General features: G+C 51.5%; 2 long non-coding RNA genes across 3 annotated transcripts; both read left to right on the top strand.

The window, feature by feature from the left end:
* The first annotated feature begins 4960 nt into the window (after nt 1–4960).
* Nucleotides 4961–27545, top strand: LOC106147123. 2 transcript variants are annotated; one of them, XR_001231881.1, is made up of 3 exons: nt 4961–5367; nt 19141–19314; nt 21319–27545. It is a non-coding gene; the product is annotated as an uncharacterized LOC106147123 (long non-coding RNA). The 2 variants fall into 2 exon arrangements; XR_001231882.1 differs by having other exon boundaries at nt 4962–5367; nt 23468–27545.
* LOC106147124 lies at nt 15754–16493 on the top strand. The gene is made up of 2 exons (XR_001231883.1): nt 15754–15803; nt 16278–16493. It is a non-coding gene; the product is annotated as an uncharacterized LOC106147124 (long non-coding RNA).
* Nucleotides 27546–27803: the final 258 nt, after the last annotated feature.

Here is a 27803-nt window from a genome sequence, read left to right as displayed (position 1 = left end):
AAAATCTTCTCCAACCCACCATTGTCCTCCCACCCTGCTGTGTAGGAACCAGGCTCAGGGAACCTGAGCGACGCAAGGCCGCACATCTGAGCCGGGACAGGGCTGCAAGCCTGCGCCCGTGGGGTTCTCAGCCCGGGTCAGCCCCAGTTAGCGGGATACAGTGTTCACCCTCCTGGCGGGGAGCTGGCGCACGCGCACAGCACACTGGTGCTCTTTACGTCCCCTTCCCGTGTTACAAACGCCCGTCTGCCAGTCTCCCAGTGCCTATCTTTATTTTGCTCGTTGTTTATATGAGGGTTTCTCATGTAAGAGAAGCCGTGTGGTATTGGAGCTGGGGTCTGATTTATTTCACTGAACACAATGGCGCCTCTAACCAGGAAGGTTTCGGGGTCCCAGGCGCCTTCCCCTCTGGGAATTGGGAGGTGCATGCAGCGGGTGGGATGCGCAGAGCATGTGGAGTGTGGGTGCTCCTACGCTGGGCTGCTCCAGGCCCGACCCTGTTGCCCAGGGCTGTGCGGCTGGGGGCCCTGAGTCCCACCTCTGGTCCCGGGCTCTCCGTCCCATCAGCCAGTGGAAGGGAGGCCCGGAGAGAGGGGCTCTGGGTGTCGGGTGAGCGGCGGGCGGGGCAGGCGTAGGCCTTTGCGTTTCCATCCTTAGGCGAGCCCTAATGAATTTCTCTCCCACTCTGCGGGACGCCTCCCTCACCCGGCTCCTCCTGCGATGCACCCTTGCTCCCCGAAGTCCGCTGAAGCAGACGGTTGTTGATAGGGAGTGTTCAGTGTTGAATGAGTAAAACACACTAATGCATGTTCTCCTCAGCTGGAGATAACCCCGCTCTCCACATGATGGATGTGACTTTTACAGGGGGGATGGTGTGGGGCGGGGGCGGGAGCTCGCGGTCTAGCGTCCCTCTCCCTCTCTGTCTCTTTCTGTCTTTTCTCTCTTCATCCCTGTCTGCGTCTCTGTCTCTCTCTGATCCCTACAGTGAAGTCACTCACTCGTGTAAATAAACAACCCAACTGACTACCTGGTTTTGAATTTCATCAACCTCCCCACCCAAGCAGCCCACGCCTTTGCTTCCTCGGTTCCTGCCGCAAAGCAGCCAGGGACTGGGAAAGCTGAGGTCGGAGAGCCACTCAGTTACACAGCTCAGCAGTGCGTTCTTGGGGGGCCCCTTGGGCTCGCTTTCCTTGTGTGCATCTGTGCACGACCTCGTACGAACTTGGAGCGAGAACAGAGAAGATTTTCTGGTCAGGATTACACGCCCTTGGTAATTCAACCCGAGCTGTCTTGACCCCAGACTTCTTAATTTTGGCCAGAGCCACCAACACATAGGGAACAAAACCTCCGGCCAGTGGTGTGGTTATTTCTAGGGTGGGCTCAGGGTCCAGGAGCCCCAACGAGGGCCCAGCGCGGTGGCTGTGTGCGCCCACTGGAAAATAGAAACAAAGAGGAAAGGCGAGCGAAATGTTTTGCACAACATTCTCTCAGCTCATCCACCCTGGCAGGAAAAGAGAGGGGGGAAAAAACCCTCTCCCAGAACTGATAACTGAATAAAATACGGTTATATTTTCTGTCTAATAAGCACAAGAAGTTCCATAACTCCCTTGATTAAGCATATTATCCTTCTTCAGAAAGGCAGCTTGATTTATGTGGAAAGTGATTTGGACATACTTTCTCCGGCCACGGAGATTTCATAATTCCTGGTGTATGTCTGGAAAATCTCCCCTCATCCTGAGCCCAAACCAAATTAATGTCTTCCAGCGTGACCCAAGGAATTAATGAGGTTCTTGCTGTCAGTTTTGCCCATCCAGGGTCAAGTAAATCATTCGCTGCGTCTCGGGCCCCTCCGCTTTGCTGCCTCTCTGACTCCACGCTCAGTGATAACGGGCTGCTGAGCCTTTGAAATGGGGCTCGCCCACACCCCGCGCCCGCCCCTGCGCGGACGAGGCCCTGCCTCTGTCTGCCGAGAAGCGGCCTCTAATGGAGGCCGTAATTGCTGATAAATGGGGTATCGATGAAGCCAGCGCACTGGAGGGTTCCCTGTCTTTTCTGCTGATGTGGCTATTTACATCCCCGCTGACATCCCTCAGAGTTATTGTGTGTCCCGCTCCTTAACTCCCTTTCTGGTGCGCTTGGCTGCAGACTCCAGTTATCTTTTTCCATCTTCTTTTTGGACAAACTGAAGCGGGGCGGTTAGAGGCTTCCGAGGGGAGACTTCCTTTCTTCCCGCCACAAGCAGGGGCCTTGGGTCCTTCTGTTCCTGTTCTGCAGCCACCCATGAGCTTGAGCTAAAGAACCAAGGGGCCCAAAGGCGTCAAAAGCTGTGGAAGCAAGTGTCCAAGCTCTGGTGTCTGTGGTTCAACCTCAGCCCTGTTATTTGTCTGGGTTTCTCTAGCTGTTTATAAGGGAAGATGAAATTCCAAGGGATGCTTCTCTCCCTCCTCTCCGTCCTCCTCATTTTCTTTAATTTCCCGTGGGACGTGTGTGAGCATCACATGCTGATGTGGTCACTCAGGGCTGGCAATGTCACACCTGGTCCTGGCCCACGGTCAGAAGAGCCAAGGGCTATCGCTCCCTCCTTACCCTTTCAGAACAGAAAAACCCACCCAAGTACTGGACCACGGCCACTGGGTTCCTCGAGCCAGGCAGAGGGATGTGGACCTACTTCCAGGAGTCCAGAAAGGTCAGGGCTGTGTCACCCGAGTGTCCTCCCTCTTAGCTCTCATGTCCTCGGCTGTCACGGGGGTCTGCAGGCACCCCACTGACCCCCGGGTCCTGAGGCTGCTGCCGGCCAAGGTCTGAGCGCCATGTTGAGGATGAGCAAACTGTCACCCTTGTTCCATTTCATTCAGTCCTCAGCCATTCCTCAGCCATTCCGTGAGGCAGGCGCTGTGGATCTGCCGTTTTGCAGAGGAGGAAACAGAGGCACCAATAAGATTCTGGGATTTTATATTTCATAGCTCTGACTGTTCTCGAAACCCTTTTACTTGTGCTGTTCCATCTTCCGCCCTCGTGAATGTTGTGAGGTTGTCCTTGCTTTGTTTCTGTCCTCCGAGTTCAGAGAGAGGCAGAGAGACTTGCTGGACTCCCACAAGCCGGGAAGGACAGTGTTACCACCTAAAGAGACGTCATAACTGTCACCGTGCCCCCAACAACAGCCCCAGGCAGGGCAGTCACTACCTAGAGGTCCAGGTGCTGGGAGCCAGGGCCCAGTCCTCAGCACCAGGACAACAGCTTCTGCACCCTCATCTTAGATTGTCTGCAAAACGGTCAACAAGTACACAAACACCAAGCAAAGAGCAGGAAGGGTGGGTGGAAGTCCTCGTGAGCCGCAAGGACTGTCAGCAGTTGGGTGAACTGGGGTCGGAGGGGGAGAGGGCTCTGTCCAGCAGGCTGAACCTGTCAGGGTCTCTCATCCCATGCTGATTTTGTTCAGCTTGAGACTCCTTGGAAGTTCGTGTGTGTGTGTGTGTGTGTGTGTGTGTGTGTGTGTGTGTGGCTTGTTTTCTACTTGTTGGAGACCAGTATGTGGCATGTGTAGTTTTTCCAATTAAAATAAAAAGTGCAGATGGTATTAGAAGTTGCTGCAGAAGACAGAGGTGGGAAAAGTCACTTTGAATGATAGAACTTTGCCTATTCTTTTTTCTGGGTTTTCAGCTTTTAACACCCCAAGCTAGATGTGAGTTCTGCATCCATCTAAGTGGGGAATGGGCTGGGCCGGCTGTGGGGAAGAAGGTGGGCTTGTTCCTCCCACAGGGAGTGAGGTTGTTTGGCCAGGAGCAAGGGGTAAGGGTGCCCAGTTTGACTGGAGCCTCAGAAGCAGTGCCTGCGGCATCCCTGCATGTCATCTCCATGGTGACGTTTGGAGCTGGAGCTGCTGACTGGGACACCGGGACAAAGCCGCAGTAGCTACTACTCTGTAGACTCAGTCTGGGTCAGGCAGGTGCTCTTGTCTGGGGGTGGGTGGGTCAGGGAACGTGGCTGCAGGAGAGGCTGGCCCTCAGAGCCCCGTGGAATGGGACCAGCCCCCCAAGGAGGGGCAGAACCCCACTCCCTAGACTCCACCCTCTGTGTGCTCAGGCCCCTGTGCCTTCACAGGGTGAAGAGAGGGCATATACTGTGCATGGATCCCAAGAGTGACCTCTCCCCAGGCACCTGTGCAGACACGAAGACCACAGTAGGAAGGAATGTGCCTTGTGACGCGTTCCCTGCCCCTTGACCTCCCCAGTACCTGCAGAGTGGCCTGTGCGGCAGAGTGTCCACACTGCAGGTGCGTTTGGTGGGTGCAGCTGCCTGCTGGGACACGGCCCCTGCGGGGGACCTTTGTCCTCATCCCTGTGCAGCGTGGGTTTGCTGCTGTGTGTTCAGCCCCACACCCAGTGCGTATGGGGTGGGCCCAGGGTGAGTGGGCCCGAGGGAAGGGTCCCCACAGCAGAGGGGCTTCCCGCCTGTCCCTCTGCCTCTGGAGACCTAGGAGGGCTGATGGGTCTCAGGCCACGCCGTGGTGACCCGGAGCAGGAGAGATCCAGCTCCCCAAGTCCAGTGCACAGAGGGTGAGAAGGAAACGTCCCCGGGGTGAATCAGCCGGCCAGTTCAGGGAAGGTGTCCCAGGCCCCTTCCCACTGCGTCCTCACCCCGGCCCCTTCTTCCTCTGTCCCCTAGGATGACACAGTTTCCTCCCTGGTTGCCAGTCCTCTGTGACCCTGTGTGACTGGGCGAATGAAAAGCTTCTGCCTCATCATAGTAGCCAATAATACCAGGTCCCTTCCAGGAAAGTTTCAAAATAGGCAGCAGCTGGTTGAGGAAAGCGATTGCCACACTGTATGGCCTTGATGTCACCAGGCCGCGTCCTCTTGCGCATTTCCCCTTTCTCCCTAATCATCACTGCACTTTCACTCGTTCGCTGAATCATTTGAGGAACAAATGGCTTCATTAAGACGATGCCGGCCTGGCCTGGTGGCCTTGCCTCTCACAGGACGGGCTGGCTGGGAGGGGCTGGACAGCGAGTGACCTCACCCTCGGGGCCGGGGAGGGGACGGCGTGGGCAGCAGGGGGGAAACGGGCTGGTACCAGGCTTGGGAAGAGCCCGCACAGGGGCCAGAGAGCAGCAAGGCAGAGGTGATGGCTCAACGGGGACAGCCGTGATCGGCGGCAGGAGGGGGATCCTGGTGTCCCGGACATCGCTGGGTCGTTACTTAGGCATCTCTGGCTCTGACGTGGAATGGCTGCTCGGGTGAGCTCAGCATCACCCAGTGCTCACAGCCCCATTCGAGGAAAAGCTCGTTACTGTGCTGGTACTGATGAAGGAACTACACTTCCAGGAGGCCACCTGACTCCAAGGGCCTGCAGCCCGGTGGCCCAGCTGTGAGTTAACCCAGGCCCGGTGCCAAGGGTGGCACCATCTCTCACCCCACATCCCAGTGCCTGGTGGATGGGCCAGAGGGAAGGGCCCTCTAGCACAGAATGGCTCCCCAACTGTCCTTCCACCTGCTGACCTCTGTGGGGCTGAGGGGCAGGCTTAGGGCTGTTCCCGCCAGAGGGATGTGCAGCGGGAGAGATCTGGTTCTCTAACTCCTGTACACAAAGGGGGAGGGAGAAACAGTGGACGGAGGGAGGGGAGCCAGGGAGGGGCTCAGAAACAGGGCCGTAATGGTTTAGGCAAATTAAGAGAAAGTAAATAAGGAAAAGAGAGCAGTAGGCCAGGTGTCACAGGGCCTGAGCCTATGAAGGGGCCATTTGGGGGTGGCAGAAAAGGGCGATAAGGTCACAGCCACTGCAGACACGGGGCTTGTGGGCTGCAGGGGTCCTTTGCTAGCCTGCGAGCTCCTCTACCCAAAAGGCAGACAGTGGGCTGTGGGGCATGTACGTAACCAAAGGGGGGACTGAGTTTTTTTCTATTTATGAGGAGGTCACAGTAGTTGTTTCTATTTGTGTGTTCATCACCAAATGGTGTTTCAGTGACTGTTTCTGTTACTTAAAAGCTGCTGCTCTCTTAGGCCTTTAGGACCACCCCCTGCACCTCCAAACCTCTCCTTGGGTCTGTGTGGCTCTCGAAGCCATCTGACTCCCTGTGACAATCTAACTTCTTTGTCTCAGCCCTTCCCTTAAGGATCAAGCTCTGCTAGTTTCACTCGGCAGCTGCTGCTGTGTAACAAGCAATCCCAAGACATGATAGCTTTAAATGATGACCATTCATTTAGCTCCAGAGGGGTCAGCAGTGCAGGTCAGTCAATCCCAGCTGGGCTCCTCTTCCGCCTGTGGTCCTCTCTGCTGGGTCATGGGGGACGGCTGGATAGCCTGACCTTGGGCATGCGTTGTTGACTTGTGAGGCTCTGTTCTGTAGCAGGCTGGGCTGTGCTTACTTACTGGGGGCAGGCTTGCAAGAAAGGAAGATGCCCAGGGCTTCCTGGGGCCCAGGCTTGCACCTTGCACAGCACACCTTCCCCTGCTTGTTATCCAGCCCAGGAACTCAGCAGGTGGTGCAGGTTCCCAAAGTGGGGGAAGCAGACTTTCTCTAGGTGGGAGAGGGGCTTGGTCACAGTGCACAGGGAGGGTTTTGTGGTGTGAATCAAGTCTCTATTCCTCTGTGTGGCACGGCCTCTCCTCCCATGGATACATCAGTTTATTTTATCCAGTCACCTGTTAGGACATCTGAGCTGTTTCTAGATTTTGCCAACGATGAATAAACCTACAATTGGCATTCCAGTTTAGGTTTTTAGGTGCATGTATGCTTCCCATTTACTTGAGCAGACACTTAGGTCTGGGACTACCTGCTTGTGTGGGGAGGGTCTGCTTGATTATGTAAGAGGCGGCCAATTGGTTTACACTCTTGCATCCCTGTTAGCAGAGCATAGCAGCTTCTGCTTTTCCTCATCTTCTCCAGCATGTGGAATTGCAGTTTTAGTTTGAAAATTTTTTTGCCGTTCTTATAGGTGCTGTGCTGGTTAATCTTGCTGATCAATTTGATGGGCTTGAGAGATGCCTAGGAGGTTGGTAGAGCACACCTCTGGGTGTGCCTGGGTGGGTCATCGGAGTGTAATCTTGGGGAATATACGTAGTCCTTCCTCTCTGAGTCTTCTCTTGCTCTCTGCTTCCTGGATCCCTGAAGGTGAGCAGTTTTCTTCTACCAGGCCCTTTTGCCGTGATGCTCCTGCCTTGGAGCCAGTTGACATGGACTGAAACTCTGAACCACAAGCCAAAAAGCCTTCCTCCGTTACATTGCAGGTGCTGGCTATTTCCTTCCAGGGATGTTAAGCTGGCAAACACATGTTTGTGGTTATGCTTCATTTGGTTCTTGTTAAGTTTGAAGGGAATTAAAAAAAAATTCTATGTTATCAAGACACAATCTTCTATCAGATATGCGAGCTGCAAATAGTTTTTCCTGGTCTTTTCGTTTTTTTAACAGTATCTTTACAATCAAGAATTTTTGATTTTGTTAAAGCCCAACATGTCAATATTTTTGTTAGGAATTGTGCTTTTAGCGTGGTACACTAGAATTTGAGTGTGTCACAAAATGCTTTCTAAATACTGCCGTATGTGCCCTGTTTCATGATATGCCATGTCATGATGGACTGTACCGTTTCATGTCTATGCCACAATATCCTCATTCCTGTTCATGTCCTAGTTCTTCATAATGTCCTACATGATTACAGGTTGTGATGCATTAGTGTTTTAGAAAGTTTCCCCTTGGCTCAGTGATTCCTTTGGGGGTGGTAAGTTGGAGGGGCTTGGAGCAGAACAAGAGCAAGCTCAGGTGGGCCCAGCTCTGGGAGCGGGCAGGACATGTCCTCTCTGGGCCCCGACACTCTTTTCTGCTGTGTATACACTGCCCACGATGCAGTGGACACAAATGAAACCACACAGGCACTCAGATAAATGTTTCCTGCTTCTGTCTTTTTATTGGTCTCTGCCCCAGACTCTCGGGTGATACGTGAGGAAGCAGAAGACCTGGTGGAGGGGGTATTACCGTGGAATGGGCAGATGTAGTCCAGGCTCTTGTGTATGCTGAGCAAAGGATTGTCGAGTATACATCTGGAAGCAAGTGGCAAGCAGCTACACTTATTGAAGATCATGAGAGGTGCTCGGGGCCAAGTGCATGCCCACAAGATATGGCACAGGTGTAAAAATGGTGCCAAGCTGGCAGAAAAGTAAAGGCACTGCACAGGGGTCACAGCACACAGAAGCAGCCAGAGGGCCCTCCAGAGAAATTGGGCTTTTGGAATTGAAAGGATCTGTACCTCAGCCCAGGTGCCTCCCCTGAATCTGTAGGTGTGATTGACAGGGTGCTAACTCATCTTAAGGGGCTCTCAACATGCATGCTTGTCTTAGAATATACTCTGGAGTTAATTATATTTATGAGATGTAGTACATATTTATGGACCCTTAATGAGGTGGGAGTAGGATGAAGGTGGCTGAAGGTCAGGCTAGGAGATTCAACACTCACGTGCTCCTGCCTAGAGCACCAGAGATCTTGGGATTGCTATTTTATTTTCTGCCTCTTAGCACAGTGGAAGGAGGCATAGCTGCAGGGTGCTGTTCAGGATTGAATGGGGGGAAGGAGTGACTCGCTCAGCTCCAGTTCTTCTCACTGCACTAGGAAGACAGATGACACTGGCGTAAGTGGGATTTGGAATAGGACTGCAGAAGGGGGCCCTGGTCCGAGGCATCCATGCCCTGGTGCCCGTCTCCTCCTGCGGCTCTGGTCCTCCCTGGCATGGGGTCTCATGGTGGAGTTTACTTGGGGCCCAGGCTGGCAAACGCACCCTCCACTCTGATTTCATGTTTGCACATAAAACAAGAAAGAAGAGAGACCATTCTGTACAAGACTGTTACAGAGTAAGAGAACTTTTTCCTGTCACTTAGAATTACAGAAATCACAGAATGTTATTTCTGGAAGGGACTTTGGAGATACATGACAATATTTTTTGATTCCTGATTTAGAACGTGGGACAGACGCATGATTTCCCTGAGGGCTCTGTGTGTTTCCAACAAAATAATCAGAGGCATGTCCACTTGGTCACTCACTTTTCTTTGTGCTTTTCTGCCCCAGCTGTGACCCCAGCTGGACCCTCCACCTGAGACGCCATCTCTTTCATTTCTCCCGTCCTGCTGAACTTGACTTTCATGTCTTCTGGGCTCTGCCACTTTCTCTCTCTCCTCCCTGCCCACATGGGTCACCGTCTCCTCTGCATTGACACAGTCTTTCCATGCGGCCGATCTGATGTTGTGCTAGAGATGCACTTCTGCGCACATCCCCCTTTAACAAGGAGCATGTTGATTTGCCGTCCAGGCCCAAGCAGAGAATCTTACAAAAATGCCTTCTGCTTTAGAATTTGACTCCTCTCCTTTATTTTAAAGGCAAGGAAATGATAAGTTACTTAAATTATCCCTTTTCCAGAAACTCCCTTTTCCTGAGGAGTGATTGATCTATGTTAGTACACCTGGGAGTTGATGATCCATGTTAGAATTACTTCTTAAAATTCTTTTAGTGCAAAGAGTGCACCAGTTCTCTCTGTATATCACAAAAGCAAGGCTCAGGACCTGTTAGCAGGCATGGACGCAAGTATTTTGAAGTCTGCAGGGAGATAAAGACAGGGCTGCTTCGAGGAACCTCAGCTGAGGTTCCTGACTTCACTGAAAGAAGTGAAGGAGGCCCCTATACAAACGGCTGTGGGTTTTCCCATGTGGGGACACAGCAAGACCTGCAGAAGGTCTCCTCCTGGGAGAGCAAGGCCAGCCATCCGATGAACAGGCTGCTACTGCATTTTGATCTGTGTTCTTACAATCAGACAGACACATCCCCTCCTTCACTGTGTCCAGGAACCCAAAATTTATAGATCTCTTCCTTTGCAAAAACTCCTAAAGCAGGTTTATTTCCATGGACTTGACCTTTGGCATTGAGACTTCATCCCCATTGGCAAACCTAGCGGCCATTTGCTGAGCAGACGGCCATTTTGGCAGCCTCCCTAAGAGCTGAGGAGGGAGGCAGAAGTCTACATATGGAGACCTCATCCCCAGTTGCCTAATGGATTCAAAAGACATCCTGAATATTCATCATTTCTCCTTTTATGAGCACCTTGGCAATTCCCTCCAAAGGCGAAGGCTGCAGTAAATTCAGAAGTGCCATTTAGTGAATACCAATTTATCCTCAATTCAAGTCTAGAGTTTTTCCTGCTCCTCAGCACAATGTTGGAGCTCTGAGGTTGCTGTGAATGCGGGCATTGTCCAGGCTGGGGGAGGTGGGCTTGTTTGTGTAAATCCTGAGCTGAAGACACAGTCTGCCCCCAGCCTGCCGCCTGAGCCTGCGCACCTCCCTTCCCGGAAGTTGCAAACTACCTCTGGGAGAAATGTGAAAAGCATGCTGGAGCGCTTGGCTTGGGGACAGCGCTTTTAATTAACGGTTGTAAACGAGCAGATCTTCATTTTTGGCTCTGTGCCCCTGATCTTTCTCTTTGGAGGACTAGAGATCCATCACAACACTCCCTGAAGCGTGTTCCCAGGTACTGTCTGGATACTTGCTCAGGACAGGAGCAACCCAGGCCTCCTGTTGTTCTTTGTTTGAACAGTTCCAGCTCCGTGTCCCCCAGTGTGGTTAGAGAAAGGTGCAGGGAAGGCGGCCTGTGCCGGTGTTGTCCTCCCCGCTTCTGTGCTGGCAGTCAAACTTCTCCCACCCCACTCTGGCCTCACCCAATCACTGCATCACTCATTGATTTCCCATATGTCTCCTCTCTTCTTGTCTGGAAAAACTGGGACCTAAAGTCTTCCCTCCGTTTGCTTCTGTACCTTCCTGCTTGACAGAAACACATGTGCGTATTATTATCTGTATATAGTGGCGTGTTCTTTGAATTAGACTCCCAACTCCATCTTCCGGCTCATTGTAAGGCTATTGTGTTAGAAAAAGTCCCACAGTGGTCAACCTAGCAGGGCTGGGCCAGGCTGGGATGGCCGATTGCCTGACAGAGTCCTCCCGGGACCTGTTTGTCCTAACACGGACTGTTATGCTCCTCTCCGAAGCCAGGAGGCGATGCCGTTTCTCTCTCTTCCTTTTGCACCCTGCTCCGTTCTTAGTGAATTTAAAGAGCTCCCTGATCCGGACACCGTGTCTCACAGGCCCATCTGGCCCATGGACATGTTTTCCTTGGCCTTCACAGTTTGGGGATGTTTTTATTTAATTGCCAACATTTATAAATCGGGAATTTTCACATGAAAGCTTCCAGAGTTCAGGAGCCTCGCGAAGGGTGAACAGTCTGGAAACCCTGGGCTTCTATTTCAATTCAGCAGTCAGCCAGGGAGGACAGATAGGTACAAGGGAGGAGTGGAGAGTTTGTCCCTGTGTGTGTTCTGTGCCCGCTCAGCTCACTCCCCCCCGGCCAGCCTGGCCTCCACCGGCATTGGAGGTTGTGAGGTCAGCTCTCGTGGAAGACGGAGGGTCTGCCTAAGAAGATTATATTTCCTGATGTGTTTCCCACTCCCCCAGTTATTGTGCTTCTTGGAAGGAAGGCATCTAATGAGTCCGGGGAAGATTTGTGACTCTCACCAGTTTGGGCGGCTGTTTGGCTGTTCACCAGGGTGGGAAGGAGAGATGGAAGTTTCGTACAGTTGACTTGGACTATTAGTATGTTTTGGGCTCAGACACAGCTCTTGGATCTGGTCTTAGATCTTAGGATTCTGCAATTCTTTAGCAGAAATTCAAGCAGTTGTGTAAGTCTGCTGCGGACTCGAAAGGCAAAATTGGGGGGATGCAATGGAGAAGCAACAGGTGTCATAGTGCAGGGGATCATGCAGGGCCCGTCTGGAGCTGGGTGCTGTGAATAAACTCCCTCTGCCCCAAGCATGATGCCCATCAGAAGGAGAGAGGAGATATGTAAAGCGGCTCATTATCCCAGCATTTCTGGGGAAGGATGCTAAACTGGATTTTATTTACTTTATTTTTAATTTTTTAAATTTTTAAATTTTTTATTTTTTTCCGGTACCAGGAATTGAAATCATGACCTTGCACTTGCAAGGCAGGCCCTGTGCCGCTGAGCTAAATCCCCAGCCCCTAAACCGGTTTTTAAACTCAGGGTGCTTTATAAAACTCACCCTTTCCTTGTACTGATGAAGAAGGAAGAGAGATGGTGGTAAAAGAGACTGTGGTCTGGGTGAACAGTGAGTGGTGAGAAGGTTGGACTGTTGTGTACATGCATCCAGGGACAAGCTGGTACAACATACCCAGAACGGCAGGATGCAGGTGAATTGTATTGCACTCACAGGGAACCAGCCCTCTTCAAAGGTTTGCCTGACCCTTAGGTGGTCATTCTATTGAGGGAGCGGTGCATGTGTGTGTCCTCTGACGTGCACCAGTAGGGAAGTGTGTGGGGCAGGGGCCTCTTTCTGAATCTGTGGATCTGTGAGAAGAGTGTGTGGGAAGCCTCTCTGAATCTGAGATCCCAACATCCTGTGAAGTAGGAACTTTGCATCTCCCACCACCTGAACTCCATGTGGCCTGCTGGGGTTTAGATATGGGATTTTCCCGAAGGCTCTGCGTGCTCAGAAGTGCAGCTTTTGGAAGGTGATTAGATCCTAAGGATGCTGTGCTCATCAGTGCATTTACCCACGGGTGCATCCTGAGCTGACTTGCTGTTAGCCGCTGGAGCCTCGGGGGAAGGTGAGGGCCACTGAGGGCATGCCCGGGAAGGCTGTGTCTCCCTCTCTGGCTCTGCCCGTCTTTCTTCCTGGTCGCCATGCTGTGAGCAGCTCTCCTACACCATGTCCTTCCACTAGGCTCTTTTTGCCTTGGAGCCAGTTAGCTATGGACTGAATCCCCTGAAACTGTGAACCAAAGTAAACCTCTCCTCTTTTAAGCTGTGAGTATTGGGTGCTTTGTCCCAGGGACAAGAAAGTGATGGAGACACACCACAGGCTTTTGGTGGGCTGCAAGGGCTGGATGGGTGTCCTCCTTCAGACTTCTCCTGGTGTCAGTTAGGATGAGGACTCAGCTGTTCTTCCAGGATTCCCTGCTTAATTTTTCTCTCATGTCATACTATATCAGTATCTATGTTGAAAAGCCAGGTCTTAAGCAGAGGCCCATGTCTTGTTTTTTGGGCTTGAGAATATTGTGATGATCAGCACTACATTCTCTCCAGTGCACTCAGACTTTTGACTATTGATCACAACTTTTGGAAGTGGGTCTTGGCTTCTGCTTCTCCTCCTCATTCAACTTCCTGGTTTGGTCCCTCTTGGCTTTTGATTTTAAGTGCCCTACTTGTAATCCACTCAGGCTGAGAGAGAACTGAGAAATCGGAAGTATTTTATGCTCCAGGCTGCAGGCCTTATGAGGTGCTGACAGTGTTCGGTGAGGATATCTGTTCTGTTTTTCCTATTGAGATCCTGGGAGTATCTGGAGTAGAGAGCCTCACAGGGGCAGAGAGCATGTGAAACTGCCTCTGAGATAAAGCTGAGAGTGAGATGGCACGTATCTGCTCAGCCCAAGGAGGTGGGGCTCAGGGCAGGTTGGGGTGCAGGGAGGAAGGGAAGCTTTCACATGTACCTGTGCGGAAGAGAAGCCCCAGTGCTGTGAAGTTAAGCCAGTGAGCACAATCAGGTCACACAGACTGCTGTGCTGGCTCGGACAGCAGTGAGTGGTGGTCACTCCGGAGTGTTTCAGACGGGAGAAGGTAGCAGGCGTCACAGGCTGAAGACGGTCACAGGGCCGCGGTCAGAGTAGGAGGCTTTGCAGGGTAGGTTGCTTGCAAGGTGCTGCTGCTGCTTAGAAAGCTTTCTGTTTTTAAAACACCCTGAAATCTTCTGGGACTTTTTCCTCTGAAAAGATAACACAAAAATTCTCAACCCCCCAAGTCAGTCCTTCTTTTGAAACATAATTTTATTTTCTCTTCTTTTGAAGAGCAACTTCAAGTTCTCTAATAGAAAATTTCTGTCAGTAAATCTCATGAACATGTTTGGCTTCTTTATTTCTCTCTTGTGATTGTCTTGTTTCTGTAGCTGGCGTCAGGCTGAACCCCCATACGTGGTTACAGCAGTGCTTGTGATGCCCTTGATTAACAGTGTCCTCGTGAGTCCCGGTGACAGTCAGCAAGTGAGCAGTATTTTGGCTAAAAACCAGCATGCTTTCATGATCATTAATTGTTATTGGTTTTGACAACAAATAGAGTTATTTCAAAATTTCTTTAAAAAAGCTTTAAATTCTTTGGGGGATGATATAATACTCAATCCATCTTAATAAATAATTGTCATAGCATTAATTCATCAGTGAATGGGTCTGTTTTATGTTAGGAACTGGGGACTGGCTATAGCAATACTACAGGGAATCTCTTGTTTTGTAGGAGCTCACAATTATATTTCAAGACCATAAATTTGCATTTTTATTTGGGACGAGAAGTAATCCTCTGGCATGTCAGGGCTCAGCACACAATATTTCTTAATACACATGGATTGACTGATTCACCACCAGAACTCAAACTGGTCTATAAAACCGGGGTTGGTGTCCACTTGGTCTCCAGAGCCACGGGCTGGAATCACACTGGGCTTCTCCACAGGTGCTGTCTCCCCACAAGGAGCTGAGAAAGATCATCTGTGCTTGCCACGTTTCCCCATGGTGTCTGTGCTCGTGTTTTTATCCCCGTCATTTTGTAGTTCCTTCCTTACCGTGATGCCTTAGGCTGGCTTCGTGCTCTCCTTATTGCCTGTGGGAAGAGTGACGGTTGGCCCTCTCGGTTCCTAGGGCTCTGACTGGATCTTTATCCTCCAACACCCCCAGGTTGGTCTTAGAGCCAGCTCTCACAGTGTCTCCTGTCCCCACCCCTAGGTGGCTGGGAAGAGGCTCTGGCTTCTTCCTGACAGGCAGGGCTTCTTCAGCCCTGTGTCCTTCTTGTCTACCTACCTTGCTCCCTGGTCCAGTAACGCCAACTTGAACTCACCATTATATAACTCTTTGGGGTCAGCTATGTTGCTGTTTGTGCTGCACTGTTATTCTGCGCAGGTTTCCAGCTTGTGAAAAGTAGGGCCCTCCTCTTAGGTTATCCCTGTCTTCTACCCCAATTCCACTAGGATCTGCTTCAGTCTGTTCAATTCTTCTGGATATCATGAGACACTATTAACTTATGTTTATACTCAGCTGTAATCAATACCTGTCTGTAACCAGGTAATAAGAACCAAAAAAATTACTGGTGATAAAAATTTTGTTAATGTCAAAAAGTTTTTTCTGTGTTTTTTTTTTTTAGAAGTTAACTTAGTGTCTATCTGCTAAATTAAAAATATTGTGGAGTGCTGATTGAGACACCAAGTAGTTGACTATACAATTTTCTTTGTGGGGGATTTCACTTTACTCGGTGTACTTACAGCTTTTCTGTTGCTGGAAAAGTACGTGACATCCACAGCTTAAACAGGAGAGATTTCACTTGGGTCATAGTTCCAGTGGATTAGTCACTGGTTGGCTGCATCCGGGGCAGGAACCTCAGGGAGGAAGGGTGTGGTGGAGGAAGGCTGCTTAGTTCATGGCAGCTGGGAAGCAGAGCAGGGAGCACTGACAGAGAGAAAGGGTCAGGGACCCCAAGGTCACCTCTCTGAGACCCATCCAGTCACACCCATAAGTATGTTGTATTAGTCCGGAGGTAGCCCCTAAGTCAGTCAGATTGACCAACTTAACTCTCACATTTAGCTTTTTCACTTACTTGATGATTTTCATGACATTTTATAAGAGAAAAATATATTGAATGAATTTTTATTTATTTATATTTGTTAGATTTTTTTTGTCCTCTGCCGTTACAGAGATTCCTCCTTCTTCTGCTCCAAGTTTTAATAAGGTTAGTGCAAAAAGGTACATGGATAGAATTATGAATTATTTTAATCAAACCAGTTGCTTAACAAGTAAAACTAGATTTATGTTCAGGGTGAGATGAAATTTCCCCTCCAGGGTTTCTGTTGGAGATATCATCTGATGAAAAGTGATCCCATCTCTAAGCAAGACTAAAAACTAGGCCTACAATCCCTACAAATGGAGAAAGAAATGGGGGAAAAAAAGACTTCCATGTACCCTGGCTTTTTATATAATCCTTCACTTCCCCTGAGAGGAAGGCCCTCCACACTGGCCACTCCCAGCAAGAGACATATTTAATTGCTAATTCTTTGTCTTTGCCTTTTTAGTGTTATATTTATGATTACAAAAACTTGTTTAAAGCATTATGGCTAAAAAATGTAGTCAAATGTGCTGGAGCTCTTAAGGAACTCTAATAGGCTATCAAAAAACAGTGAAGATTTATTTAATGTCTTCCTTCCAGGAGGATATATTGTTGGTTCAGCTGCAAGTTCTTAACTTCACCGTATTTTATATACTCCGGCCATCACGGATCGCCACAAGGCCTGCTGCACGGTGTGATTTAAAATGTGTTCTGATTAAGTCTACAGAAGTGGTCCTGCTCCCCAATGGAGGAAGGAGAAGAACATCATAAATATACATTGTTTAAGTGTAAATTCCACTTTGCACTCATAGGCTATATTGTACTTGTGTGTTTTATGCTCTGTTGGTACTTTGAAAAAAAAATCATTTCATTTGGGGGCATTTCTAGGGATCTAACCAAGAGCCAGGCAGCAAGGAGCTACTTAGAATTTCTTCCTTAGAGTCTGTAACAGGAAGAGTAGAGTAAGAAGAGCAGAGGAAGGAGGTCTACGAGGAGGTCCCTCCTGCTGAATGATGTGCAGTGCGCACACACCTCACCCAGCAGCTGGGATGGGCGCAGCGCTCACTGTGTCCTAACTCCCGTGGAGGCGCTCTCCTACCTGACCCGAGAGCTTCCCTCTGGGTCCGTGGCTCAGAGAGGTCCTAGGACCTGGGAGATGAGGTGAGGCTGAGGAGAGCCGACAGCCTCTCTCTCCAGGATGTCCAGCTCACAGTGACATCCATGTGGTCACCCCCTGGGCGTCCTCAATTCCGCTTGCTCTCTGCTTCCATGCTGAGCATGGGACTCAGGAACCTTTGCGAGCACAGGATTCTGATGTCCGGGGTCCTTCCCGCCCGCAGCCCCCTTCGCTCCTGCCCAGGCCCGGCAGGACGACTGTGGGACCGAAACACCTTCCATCTCCTGAGCTCTGTCAGCTTTCGGACACCCTCACTGGGTCAGGGTGTGTCCCCCTGCCGGAAATGGGGGAGGGGACGGGCACGAGCCAAAGCATCAGGGACAACAGTAGCACAGGTAGAGTGCACACATTTGCTAAGACAGCAAAGTGGGTCTGAACCAGGCAGTGGAGCTGGGGTCCTGTTTCTCCCTGTGGACTAGAGAGCGCTGTGTACCCCAGAGCACAGTCCATGTAACTCAGACAGCAAACATGGACTGAACAAGAAATAAACGGTATGCCCCAAACTGAGAGGGGTAAAAAATGTAAAGGGTGGGGGAACAGACCCCATCTGTCTGTGTATCTGTTTATCTATCATCTATCTATCTATCATCTATCATCATCATCTATCAATCATCTCTCTATCAGTCTATCGGCCATCACTGCTGAGTTCGTACTGCCTGACTGGTCCCATCCCTGGGAGCCCGAGCCTCCTTGGGGCCCCTAGGTGATAATATTGAAGTCACATAGAAAGTCCTGTGCTTTGACTCTTCGGGTTATTGCACAGTCAACGTGGCACATCCACCTTGTGGTAGAAGAGCCCGCTGTGTGACTCTTACGCAAGACTCACAGATATTTTACAAAGTGAAATGGACGAGTAGCATCAGGTCAGCCTTTGCTGCCTTGCAGATTGAAGTCAGGTGAGATTTTCTGACTAAATGACTTCAAATGATCTTTTAGCACTCAGGGCTTTTACATTTGGGAATTGCAGAATGGAGTGGGAATCCAGGGCTGTACGCAGGGCAGGAGGAAGACCTCTCTGTCCATAGCCCGCGTGTACCTCTCCGGCTGTGTGCACGTTAACAGCGCTTTCTCCCCTGCGGCACTCACCTCCATAGAGAAGAGGTAGGCCTGAGCGTGAAATCAATTCAATGATACTAAGAAATTTAAAAACAAACCAGTCTCTGTCTCTCGGCCCACGGACTGTGCAACCACTGAGCCCCTCTGCATGTTAGGAACGGACCCCGGGTTGGGCACGTGCTCTGGAAAGGTGCCTCCCACGCCCTGGGGAGTGGAGGACAATGACGGACAGCTGGGCCAGTGCTACATGAGGGGGCACACAGTGGGTGAGGAACCTGGACAGGGCAGTGGGCATGGACGGAGGGCGGGAGAGCAGCTGTGTGAAGGAGGCACTGGGGGAGTTTGGCAGCAAGGTACAGAGGTGGGCAGGCTTCCTGGGGAGCAGCAAAGAGGCCGTGGGGCGGATGCCAGCGGCACAGACTTGGGACGGCCCGCGGGGCCGGGGAGAGCGATGGGTGAGCCAGTCCCGGCCGCAACGCACTAGCAGCCTCTGCTGCTCCCCTCTCCTGGGAGCTGTTGCCCTGAGTCTCCAAGCTCCTAGAGCCTGTGAGCTGTGCCTGCTGGGTTCTCAAGTGCTGTGCATTGTTTGATTAGATCACTCTTAACACTGGGTCAGGCCAGTCCAGGCAGCCAGGCCAGGCTGCTGCAAACCTTCCGCGAATTCCCGAGGCTGTCTGAGGACGAGGCTCAGACTTCACAACACTCAAGCATGGTCCTGGGCTTTGTGCCGCTTAGCTCTGTGCCCCTGCCCCTTTCCTGCACACACCTGAGGGCACAGACTGCTGTGGGGTGCTTGCTTTCTGCCAGCTTCAGTGACGTTTTACAGTCCAGAAGAAAGCAAAAGATAATTTTGCCTCCATCCTGTTCTAGGACGTCGGTTTGTTGAGAAGCAGCACCATTCTGTTAGGCATCCCAGGACACATTCGGAGGTTTTCTAAGATGACTGCAGAACCGGTTAACACTTATAGCTGCAATGCAGTCAGTAAAACTGGCCAAACGAACTCCCAGAGCAAAAACACAGGAAACCTTGGAGAAATGGAGGCTGCAGTAGGGACAGATATTTCTTGTAACTACTTAGGAATTTCTTGTGTGGTCCTGGGATAATTGCCTGTGGTGAAATTGTTTCTCTCTAGCCGCTTTCAGGTCCCTGCTATCCCTCTGGAAGACCCGCCTGTGGCTCTCTAGGACTGCGTCTGTGGGTCCTAACTCTTCCTTCCTCTACCGACACAGGTACGGTGGGACGCGAGCAGATCCCATGGGGCTCTTCTGTCATAAGAGCTTGACCTGTCCACGGCTGGGGGCATCAAGAAAGCGCAATGTGCGCACATGAGGAAGTTCCCCTCAGTACTGGAGGAGGACGGAATCGAGGTTGTCTGAAAATCGGTGGAACCAGAGAACACCGTGGTGAGCAAACTGAGCCCACTCAGCAGAGTTAAGTAGCACGTGTTTTCTCTCATCCAAGGAACCCAAAACATAATTAAAAGGAGCAAGACAGGAGACTAGACGGCAGACTGTGTACTAGAGGTGGGGAGGGGTGGGAGAAGGCGGATAACAGGGAGGTGAGAAGAAGCTAAGTTTGCTCCCTGTGCAGCACTGTTGCTGAAAGGCGCGGGCAGCAGAGACGGCTTTAAGGCCACGAATCGGATAAGTACAGGGTAACCACGGACTTCAGAAGCAGCCATGGCGCAGGGCCTCCACCAGGCCCTCGGTGAGCCGCTGTGGGCCTGCACCTGGCCCTTCCTGGAGCTTTCCCTGTCTCCCGCACATCTTCGCCCTCTCCTCTCCCTTCCGTCCGATTAGTAACATGGTATCATTTCTCTTAGTTACAAAGTCCTGCTCCCCCGCTGGCTTTGGGGTCCTTTGCTGTCCTGGGTGGAAACCCAGGCACCTGCCTCTCCTGTTCATCCCCAGCTCCCTCAGCTCCTCCAGTGCTCCAAACCTGCTCCATCGGGGTCACGAAGGACATCCCCGGGGCCAGCGGCAGTGATGATTGAACCAAGCTCGTTGTCTCTTCCCTCTTGGGCCCCTTGAGTGCTTGTCCTCTGACACTGAATTTGGAGCAATCAGAGCTTGATTCTGTGTGTGTATGTGTGTGTGTGTGTGTGTGTGTGTGTGTGCTGAACCCAGGGCTTTCACACTGAGCTATATCCCCAACCCTTCTTATATTTTACTTTGCTATTTTCATATTTTGACACAGGCTCTAAATTGCCCAGGGTGGCCTCAAACTTGAGATCCTCCTGCCTCGGCCTCCTAGAATGCTGGGATGATAGATATGTGTGCCACACCTAATTTAGGGCTCAGTTCTTGGACCCCTTCTCTCCCTATCTACAGCCGATGCCTTGCGGGGCCCCTCCCTCCTCCTTGTTTGAAGGTTCCGTGCGCACGTGACCCTGCTTACACACAGGCGTGGTCCTTCCTTGCACCCTGCAGACCCCTGCGGTGAAGCCCCTGTGCACACCTCCACGCGGATGGCGGTCGGATGAAATGCCTCCGCGCTTTCTCACTCCAACCCCTCCAGGCTCTCCCATCTCCCCCAGTTGCCTCACTGTTGCGGTTTCTGTCTAAAGTGGCCCCAAAGCCTCTTGCATGTGAAAAGGACTGGGTTACGGGGCTCATGGCCGACTGACTTCGGGAGGCAGGGTGTGGTCAGAGGAGACAGCTCCCTGGGGTGAGGAGCCCTCCTGGCTCCTCCCTTCTCTCTCTGCTTCCACCGCCAGAGGGAGAGCAGCTTCCCTCCACCAGACCCTCCCACCCCAGCCTTCCCGCCTTGGGGATGGCGACTGCGAACTGAATGAACACCTCGAGCCCAAGTGAACCTCTCCTCCTTCGCGTTCTGGTGTCCTGTGTGGTGTCTCTGTGACAGCAAGGTGATGACCCCGGAGACAAAACAGGGTAGAGCACAAGCCCGGCCTCTCCGTGGGAAGGGCCGTGAGCCGCACCTTTCTGCGCTCATCTCCTCTGCGGCCCCTCACACTCGCTCTGGCCTGCATGCGGCCCCCTTTGTAACCTGCGCAGACCCCCTCTGTGCCTGGGAACCGCCTCCTTTCACTGTCCCCGCTCACATGTCACTCCCGTGCGTCTGCCTGGCCCTCCCTGCTTCGCAGCCCCCTGCGCCCCAGTCCTGCTTCTCTGTGATCTTTCCCCACAGCACCGCCACCTCGGGACCTCCGTGCAGCTCACCTGTTTATTGTGTTTGATATCATCATCTGGCCAGTCCTCCCCCAGAATTCGTGCTTCTGGAGGGCTGGGATTGTTACATTCTGTGTTTTGTTCACTGGCGTATTCCAAGCTCTGTGGTCAGTACCTGGAACCCACTAGGTTCTTGATAAATAGCAGCTGAACAAATGCATGAGAATCAGTGTAACACGTACTACTTCCTCTTTGTTTTTTGTTTTTCTTTGGTGCTAGGAATTGAACTCAGGACCTTGCACTTGCCAGCCAGGTTCTTATGCAGCTGAGCTACATCCCTGGCCCCGTACTACTTCCTCAGGTGCAATCACCTTTGATCAGCAGGCCTGGCACGCTGGAATTGTTGCTGTTTTTTCTCTGTGAGGTGGGCAGGTTGTCAGCCATGGAGCAGCCACCAGGCGGCTGAGGTGTGGGTGGGTGGAGCTGCCTCGTAGGATAAACCTGTCCTGCATGTTGGAGACCTCTGGCGCCCCTCTATGGATACCACACTCTGCATTCCAGCCTCCTCCTGGTCCTAGCAATGTCTGCCAGGGCTTCTATACTTCCTTTCGCTCTGGTGACAGGTTTGCAGCCCAGGGGCTCATGAAGAGTCAGCCTAGATGGTCAAACAGGCCACTGGGAGATGACTACGGTTCCATTTGTTCCCGGCCGGGAGAAATGTTCTCGAAATCATTAGCAGAGTGAAATTCCCAAGAACGCCCTTACATGCTGTTCATTTCCTCCAGCCGTGATCACGCTTCCCCGAGATGGGGCCGGGCGTCCCCGAGGACGCCCGAGGCGACTTTCTCGCTCTATATTGGATCTCACATTCTGTGGATGAGGCCCTCACAGGCCTGGTTTCCTGTGGCAGCAGGAAATGCTCATTCCAGGGGTAATAAATCTGCGTACGACGTTGAGATGAGCTCTTGGGGCACAGGGGCGGTGCTGAGTGAGGCCTCTGGCTGGACTCTTGCCTCACCCGAGAGTCTGGGGGGCGAGACAGTCCCTCTGCTGTGGAGAAGGGGCAGCTCAGGGGACCTCGCTGAGTGTGAGGCTGCTCGGAAGCAGGCAGTGCGTCACCTCCGGCTCCGACCTTTGGTGCAGGGAGTGTACCATGCTAGGTGAAGCTAGAGTTCCAGGAACTGAATTTAGAACCCACCCTACCTGGCGGAGTGCAGAGCGGGGATTCAGGACTTCCCTAACTTCTTGGACAGAAAAATCAGTCATTTGCCCTGTGAGCAATACGTGATCCAGGAAAGTTTGGGCGGGCGGTGGGAGAAACAGTCACAGAGATAAACTCACCCTGGATGAGCTGCCTTCTGAGCTCAGCTTTAGGGAACCTGGCCACGAGGTCACGCAGGGGGAGGCGGTCGGTCAGCATGGCAGCCTTGTTCCCTGGCCCTTGCGGAGGCACAGAAGGTTCATCTGCAGGAATGCGTGGCTCCTGGGACGAAGGAACAGCTTGAAGACACCCAGAAACCCTGGGCAAAACCCTCTCCTTTTTTATTTTCAGGGTCTGCTTTCCCCAGCAAGGGGGTCAAAGCATAGCCTGAGTACTTAAATTCTAAAACTGTTGGGGAAAAGACTTGTTGCTAGTGAGATGTTTTACGGACCGTGTACCAAGGTGGGCAAGACTCGCTGTGTCTAACTTACCTCAGAATCCTCCCCCTGTTTCAAACACACTCCTCCCCTCCTTCGTGCCTCTTTCTGAAGCAGTTCTGGAGTCCTCTCTCCTGAGGGTCTTTACGGGGTGTGATCAGAAACACAGTGACTGCTGCTGTGAGCCCCAGCCTCCGAAAAACTTTATGCTGTGCCCTTGTCTACCGCATTTATGACGTCTGGCTCTGCCTCAAGGTCAAAAGGATCGTGAAAGATAAATGTTCTGAATCAGTTAAAATATCAAGGCAGCCAGGACAGCACAACTGGGACACTCATGAAAGAGAACTTTCAGAGCTCTTTCACAAAGAGGCAAGAGCAGCGATACCAGGGTGTTCCGATGGAGGGGGAGGGTTTTGAGGGGGATTCACTGTGGTGTGTCTTTTACTGTAAAAAATTTTACAAATTTAAACAGTCATTGTAATTTTGACCACACCTCATATTCTATGGGTCTCTTCTACAGAATTAGGGACTGTCTTATTTCAATGGGTCTTTAAATCATTTTATGTATGTATGTATGTATGTATTTATTTTTGAGAAAGGCTCTCACTATCCAATTCGGGATGAACTAGACTCACTGTGTAGCCCCACTGGCCTCAAACTCATGGCAGTCCTCCTGCCTCAGCCTCCCGGGTGCTGGGATTACAGATGTGCAGCACGTCGCCCAGCTTGACTCATTTCAGTGATGGAGTTCTCTCAGGTATCGTCTCATCTGATTCTTCTGCTTCCCCAGGGGAAATGAAGCTTTGTTTATGTCTTGCGCACCCAATGTCCACTACTACAGAGCAGCCGCTGTGACACTGGAGCCATGACAGCTCCGCCCCCTGCGGGCCGCAGCACCATCACTCTGCACCTCTCCAGGAGACCCGCGTGGCATTTGAATAGACACTGGCCTTCACCGTTAGGTTCCCCTTGCAGGCTAAGCCAAGCCAGGAAGGAATATGATCCCACTTCATTTTAAAGAACTCATTAGCACCTGTTTGCAGTACATGGTTACGTTCACGGGGGCTGGAGCGTGCGCAAGGCACAGCCGAATTCTTCTCACCCCCCCCCACTTCCTCCCTCCCCTCCGTCGCTTGGCCCCTCCCCACTTGCAAAGGTCTGTCTTGGGCTCTCCTTATGCCAGGCGCCTGAGCGCCCCTCCTGGTTTTCCTGCTGTCCTGGAATTTCGAAGCTGTTCTCCCGCATGTTAGAAGCGGGTGCTGCTTAGGCACGAAGGCTACAGTCCTGCCCCAGACTCAAGACTACCCGGGCAGAGCCTCAGAGTCACAGAGACTCTTCGAAGGAACCCTCTGCAGCCCACTGACGAGGACATCGCCCTCTTCTCTCCACTGTGGGCTCTCGGGGGACTTAGGCACCCTAATATGCTCACGTCTGCAGGCGAGGAGCAGGAGGCCCGAGCCGTGCACGCCACAGTTTTCAGCACAGGAGGTCTCACACTCTCCTGCCTTCTTCCCAGACCCGTCGTCACCAAGCCACTGCAAGCTCGGGAGACTGTGATGGGAGGAAGACGCGCGCCCACCATCGGGGAGGCTGGGGCTGGGGCAGGGTGAGGCTCGCCCTGCACGGAGCTGCCAGGCTGGGAGGCAGGTGCCACGGGGGCATCTCTGGGTGGAAACACTGTCTCATCACTGGGTTTAAAGCACTCTGAAATCTAACTTCTGGGTGAGTGGAGAAGCTCTCCCTTCCCTTTTATGCATTCTCTTGAAGTGTTTCCGTTTTTACTTTAAATGCATTTTAGCTGATCTAGGTAAACACAAGCTTGCGCGCGCTTGGGGCACCCTGTGGTGGTGCAGTCGGCACGCACCCTGCACGGTGCTTACGTGGGGTGAGGACGGCCCGTCAAAGGCTCAGCCTTCCCCACTGCGAACGCGTCCGGCAGCTCCTCTTGCGTCACTGCAGTCCCTGGTGGTGGTGTCGGGAAGGCAGGGACAGCTGATGAATGTTGGCCTGCTCTTCACGCTTTCTCTGGAAACTTCAGAAGCAGCTCAACAGCTTCACAAGATAAAACCAGCTGCCATGCAGGCGGCTGATCCCGTCCACCCAGGATCTGTGGTACAGCCTGGGGCAGGTTCGTCTATTTCTGACGAAGTTAGGTATGGGAGGAAGTGGACAGGAAGAGCACAGCACCGGGCTCCTGTCCTGCACACGGCACCCGCTCTGTGCTCTTGGCCTTGACATCCAGTCTCTGCTGTTCATGAAACGCGGGGCCTGCAAGCGCTGCCAGCCCGGGGCACCCAGCAGGGCCTGCAAGCGCTGCCAGCCCGGGGCACCCAGGAAGCCTGGCAAGCCAGAGGCGCTTGGCCAGCTCAGCGCCCTTTCTGCAACCCGCCTGTGTCCTTCCCTGCAGACCAGCTCCACGGCTGCCCCCTCACCCCTGCCTCGCCAGGTCGTTCTGAGGAACCGCACTGTCTGCTTCCCTGCAGACGCTTGCTCCTCTCTCAGGGCTAGTGGTGAAGGGAGAGGGAGAAGTTTACACACAGCGCCCAGCTGAAAATGACTTTAGCACAGAGTTTATTTAATACATCCTCCAAATTGTATTTTGAAGCCTCTGTTAACAAGAAAGCACTCTCTTTTCGAGCAGCGGGAGTGTTTTATAAATGGAATTTGCAGACCGGCAACACTCCCATTAATTTTCCCTGTCTACAGTTACTATCATTACATTCTTAAAGCACTTTTAAAATAAACTACTCCATGATGTCATGTGCACACTCTGGGCTCCAGCGAGCGGACGAGGGACCGCAGCATCTGGACCCGGGGTCGCTATCTTCTAGGGAACATCTTGATGGCTATAATTACTGTCATGTTATGGGAACTTAAGAAAAAAAGGCGCCAGAGTTCCAAATAAAACATAAAATGGCTTTGATTTAATAAATGTTACTATCATTGTTTAAAAATGTTGTGACCCGTCTGCTAGTTTCTGAGAAAGATATTTTCCAGCCCTTGAAATGTTCCCTCCTCCCTCTTTCATATTCTATTACTGCAGATAAGGATGAAGAAAATCCTCGGGACAGACTTGCTTTAAATCAACGTAACACAATGCCAGCATTGTCTCCCTTCAAGATGAACTTTCAAATTAAATTTGGCGTGAGCTTTGCCAGAGCCCTGAGCAGCTCCGCTCCTGCGCCGCTGTACCCACCATGTTGGGGAGAGATAATAACTCGCGCATTGTGCTTGTGGTTAATTGCAGTCAGTATGGTGAGGCAGGAGCCGAAGCTTTTGCTGTGGGACACACCCACGCCCGCACCCACTGTACCCACGGCCGAGGTGTTAGGAAGAGCTTGGGCCACTCCAGAGCAAGTGGAAAGGGACAGAATGAATACTCATGTGGAACAGATATTTTGGAAGGGCCCACAACAAATCTGGACCCCCACAGTGGACCAGTTGCTGGAAGAAATCATCCATGGTGGTATTCACTCGGTTTCCCCAGGAAGTTTTACTATGCAAAATTCATTCAGCCTTGAGAAAGCTAAGTTCTTGTTTCACAAGGGGTCTTCACAACTTTAAGGAAGGCACCGTGCCTCACTGAGGCAATCGGCTGGCTGTGACGACAGGCTGCGCACAGAGCACAGCGGGTAACCTGCTCTGTGGATGGTGTACACCTCTGCTGGTTTGCTGGTCGGGTCTTTCGATTTGAGGATGGACCCTAAGATGCAGGAGTTGGGACTTAACTAGGAAAAAGTTATCGGAACCGATCTAGATCTCATTCTATTCTGTGTTTATGGAGTGATCGTGTCACATGTGTCACATCAGTGGACACGCTCCATGGTCTCCAGGATAGTGAATTCTTTTTATTTCAGGGAGACACCATGTTCCCCTTTTTCTCAGAGTTTTGCTCATGTGCCCTGTGTAACTGATCAACAGTAACTTGGAGTTAAAAGAAGCAATGGTTCAGCCTCCGGCCGCCTTCTTCACAGTCAGCACCAGCCAGCTGCTAAGAAGAAGCCTGTGAGAACACCCAGGCCAGGCCAGGTGGGAGCTGACTGACCTCGTAAACCATCTCACTCAGTCCAGGCAGAGGCCTTGTGGTCACGGGCATGCTGGACCTTCTGTCAGTGCATTTTGCCAGTGTCCGTTTTGCTCAGCCTGCTCCCCTGAACATCTTCCATTCACAAGACACTTCCTCAGGTCTGTTCCTCCTCAGAAGCTAGACTGAATTATTGCTCTGCACAACATCAGGTGGAAGGAACTGGAAGGTTGGCATGAAGGGAGAGGAGAAGTCAATTGATGGCGGGCAATTTGGTTGTTACCCGAAAGCCAAAGTCAGGTTCTAATTCTGCCACTTTTTCATCTCTGGGTAACAACTCCCAGTACCTACAACTTAAGTAGGAGGAGAAGATATTTCGGCTCATGTTTCAGTCCATGGTTGGCTGGATCCAAAGAAAGAACAGTATGGCTGAGATGCACAGCAGAGGAAGAAGTTGCTCAAGTCATGGAGCAAAGATGGAAGGACAGGGAGTGAGTGTAGCCTTCTGGGTCATAGGTCAGGCGGAGGGAGATGTACCCTTCCAGCTTATACCTCGCAGTGGCCTGACTGTTTAGACCAGGCCCCACCACCCACCAGCGAGTCAGCTATAGTACCCCGATAGTCCAGTCACCTCCTAACAGCCAAGCCTGTGAGCAAATGAGGCTCTTGGGAGACACCTCGACAGAAACCATGTTTGAAACTGCTCAGTTTCTTATGAAGACCCATACTACGCTTCTTTCTTTTAGAAAATGGCTCCACCGTTGTGGGGGCTCTTTCTGTCTCTTTATTGTCTCAATAGAGCTCCTCAGTGTTGGCTACCCAATAAAAAGTAGTGGTTGTAATCCAAAGAATTCTTGTGTAAGTGGCCTTTGTAGACAACAAATTGACTCTTCCCACTGAAATAATCCGCTGCCATTTCAGCGTTAAGTAATACTTCATAAAAAACCTCAGTAACCTTAACCGAGCATTCACTCTACTTGCTGTTTGTTGAAGCGTTTACGACTTTTACTCAAGACAAGAGAAATAAGAAGGAAAGAAATGACTCTAAATACAGAACATTTTATTACACAAATAAAAAAAGAGAACGTATCTGTTAGTTCTT

The sequence above is a fragment of the Chinchilla lanigera genome, unplaced genomic scaffold (genome assembly GCF_000276665.1).
Source record: "Chinchilla lanigera isolate Chin_1 unplaced genomic scaffold, ChiLan1.0 scaffold00119, whole genome shotgun sequence".
Taxonomy (NCBI): Eukaryota; Metazoa; Chordata; class Mammalia; order Rodentia; family Chinchillidae; genus Chinchilla; species Chinchilla lanigera.
The sequence above is the reverse complement of the archived record's forward strand: the minus strand, read 5'-3'. Positions and strand labels throughout refer to the sequence as shown.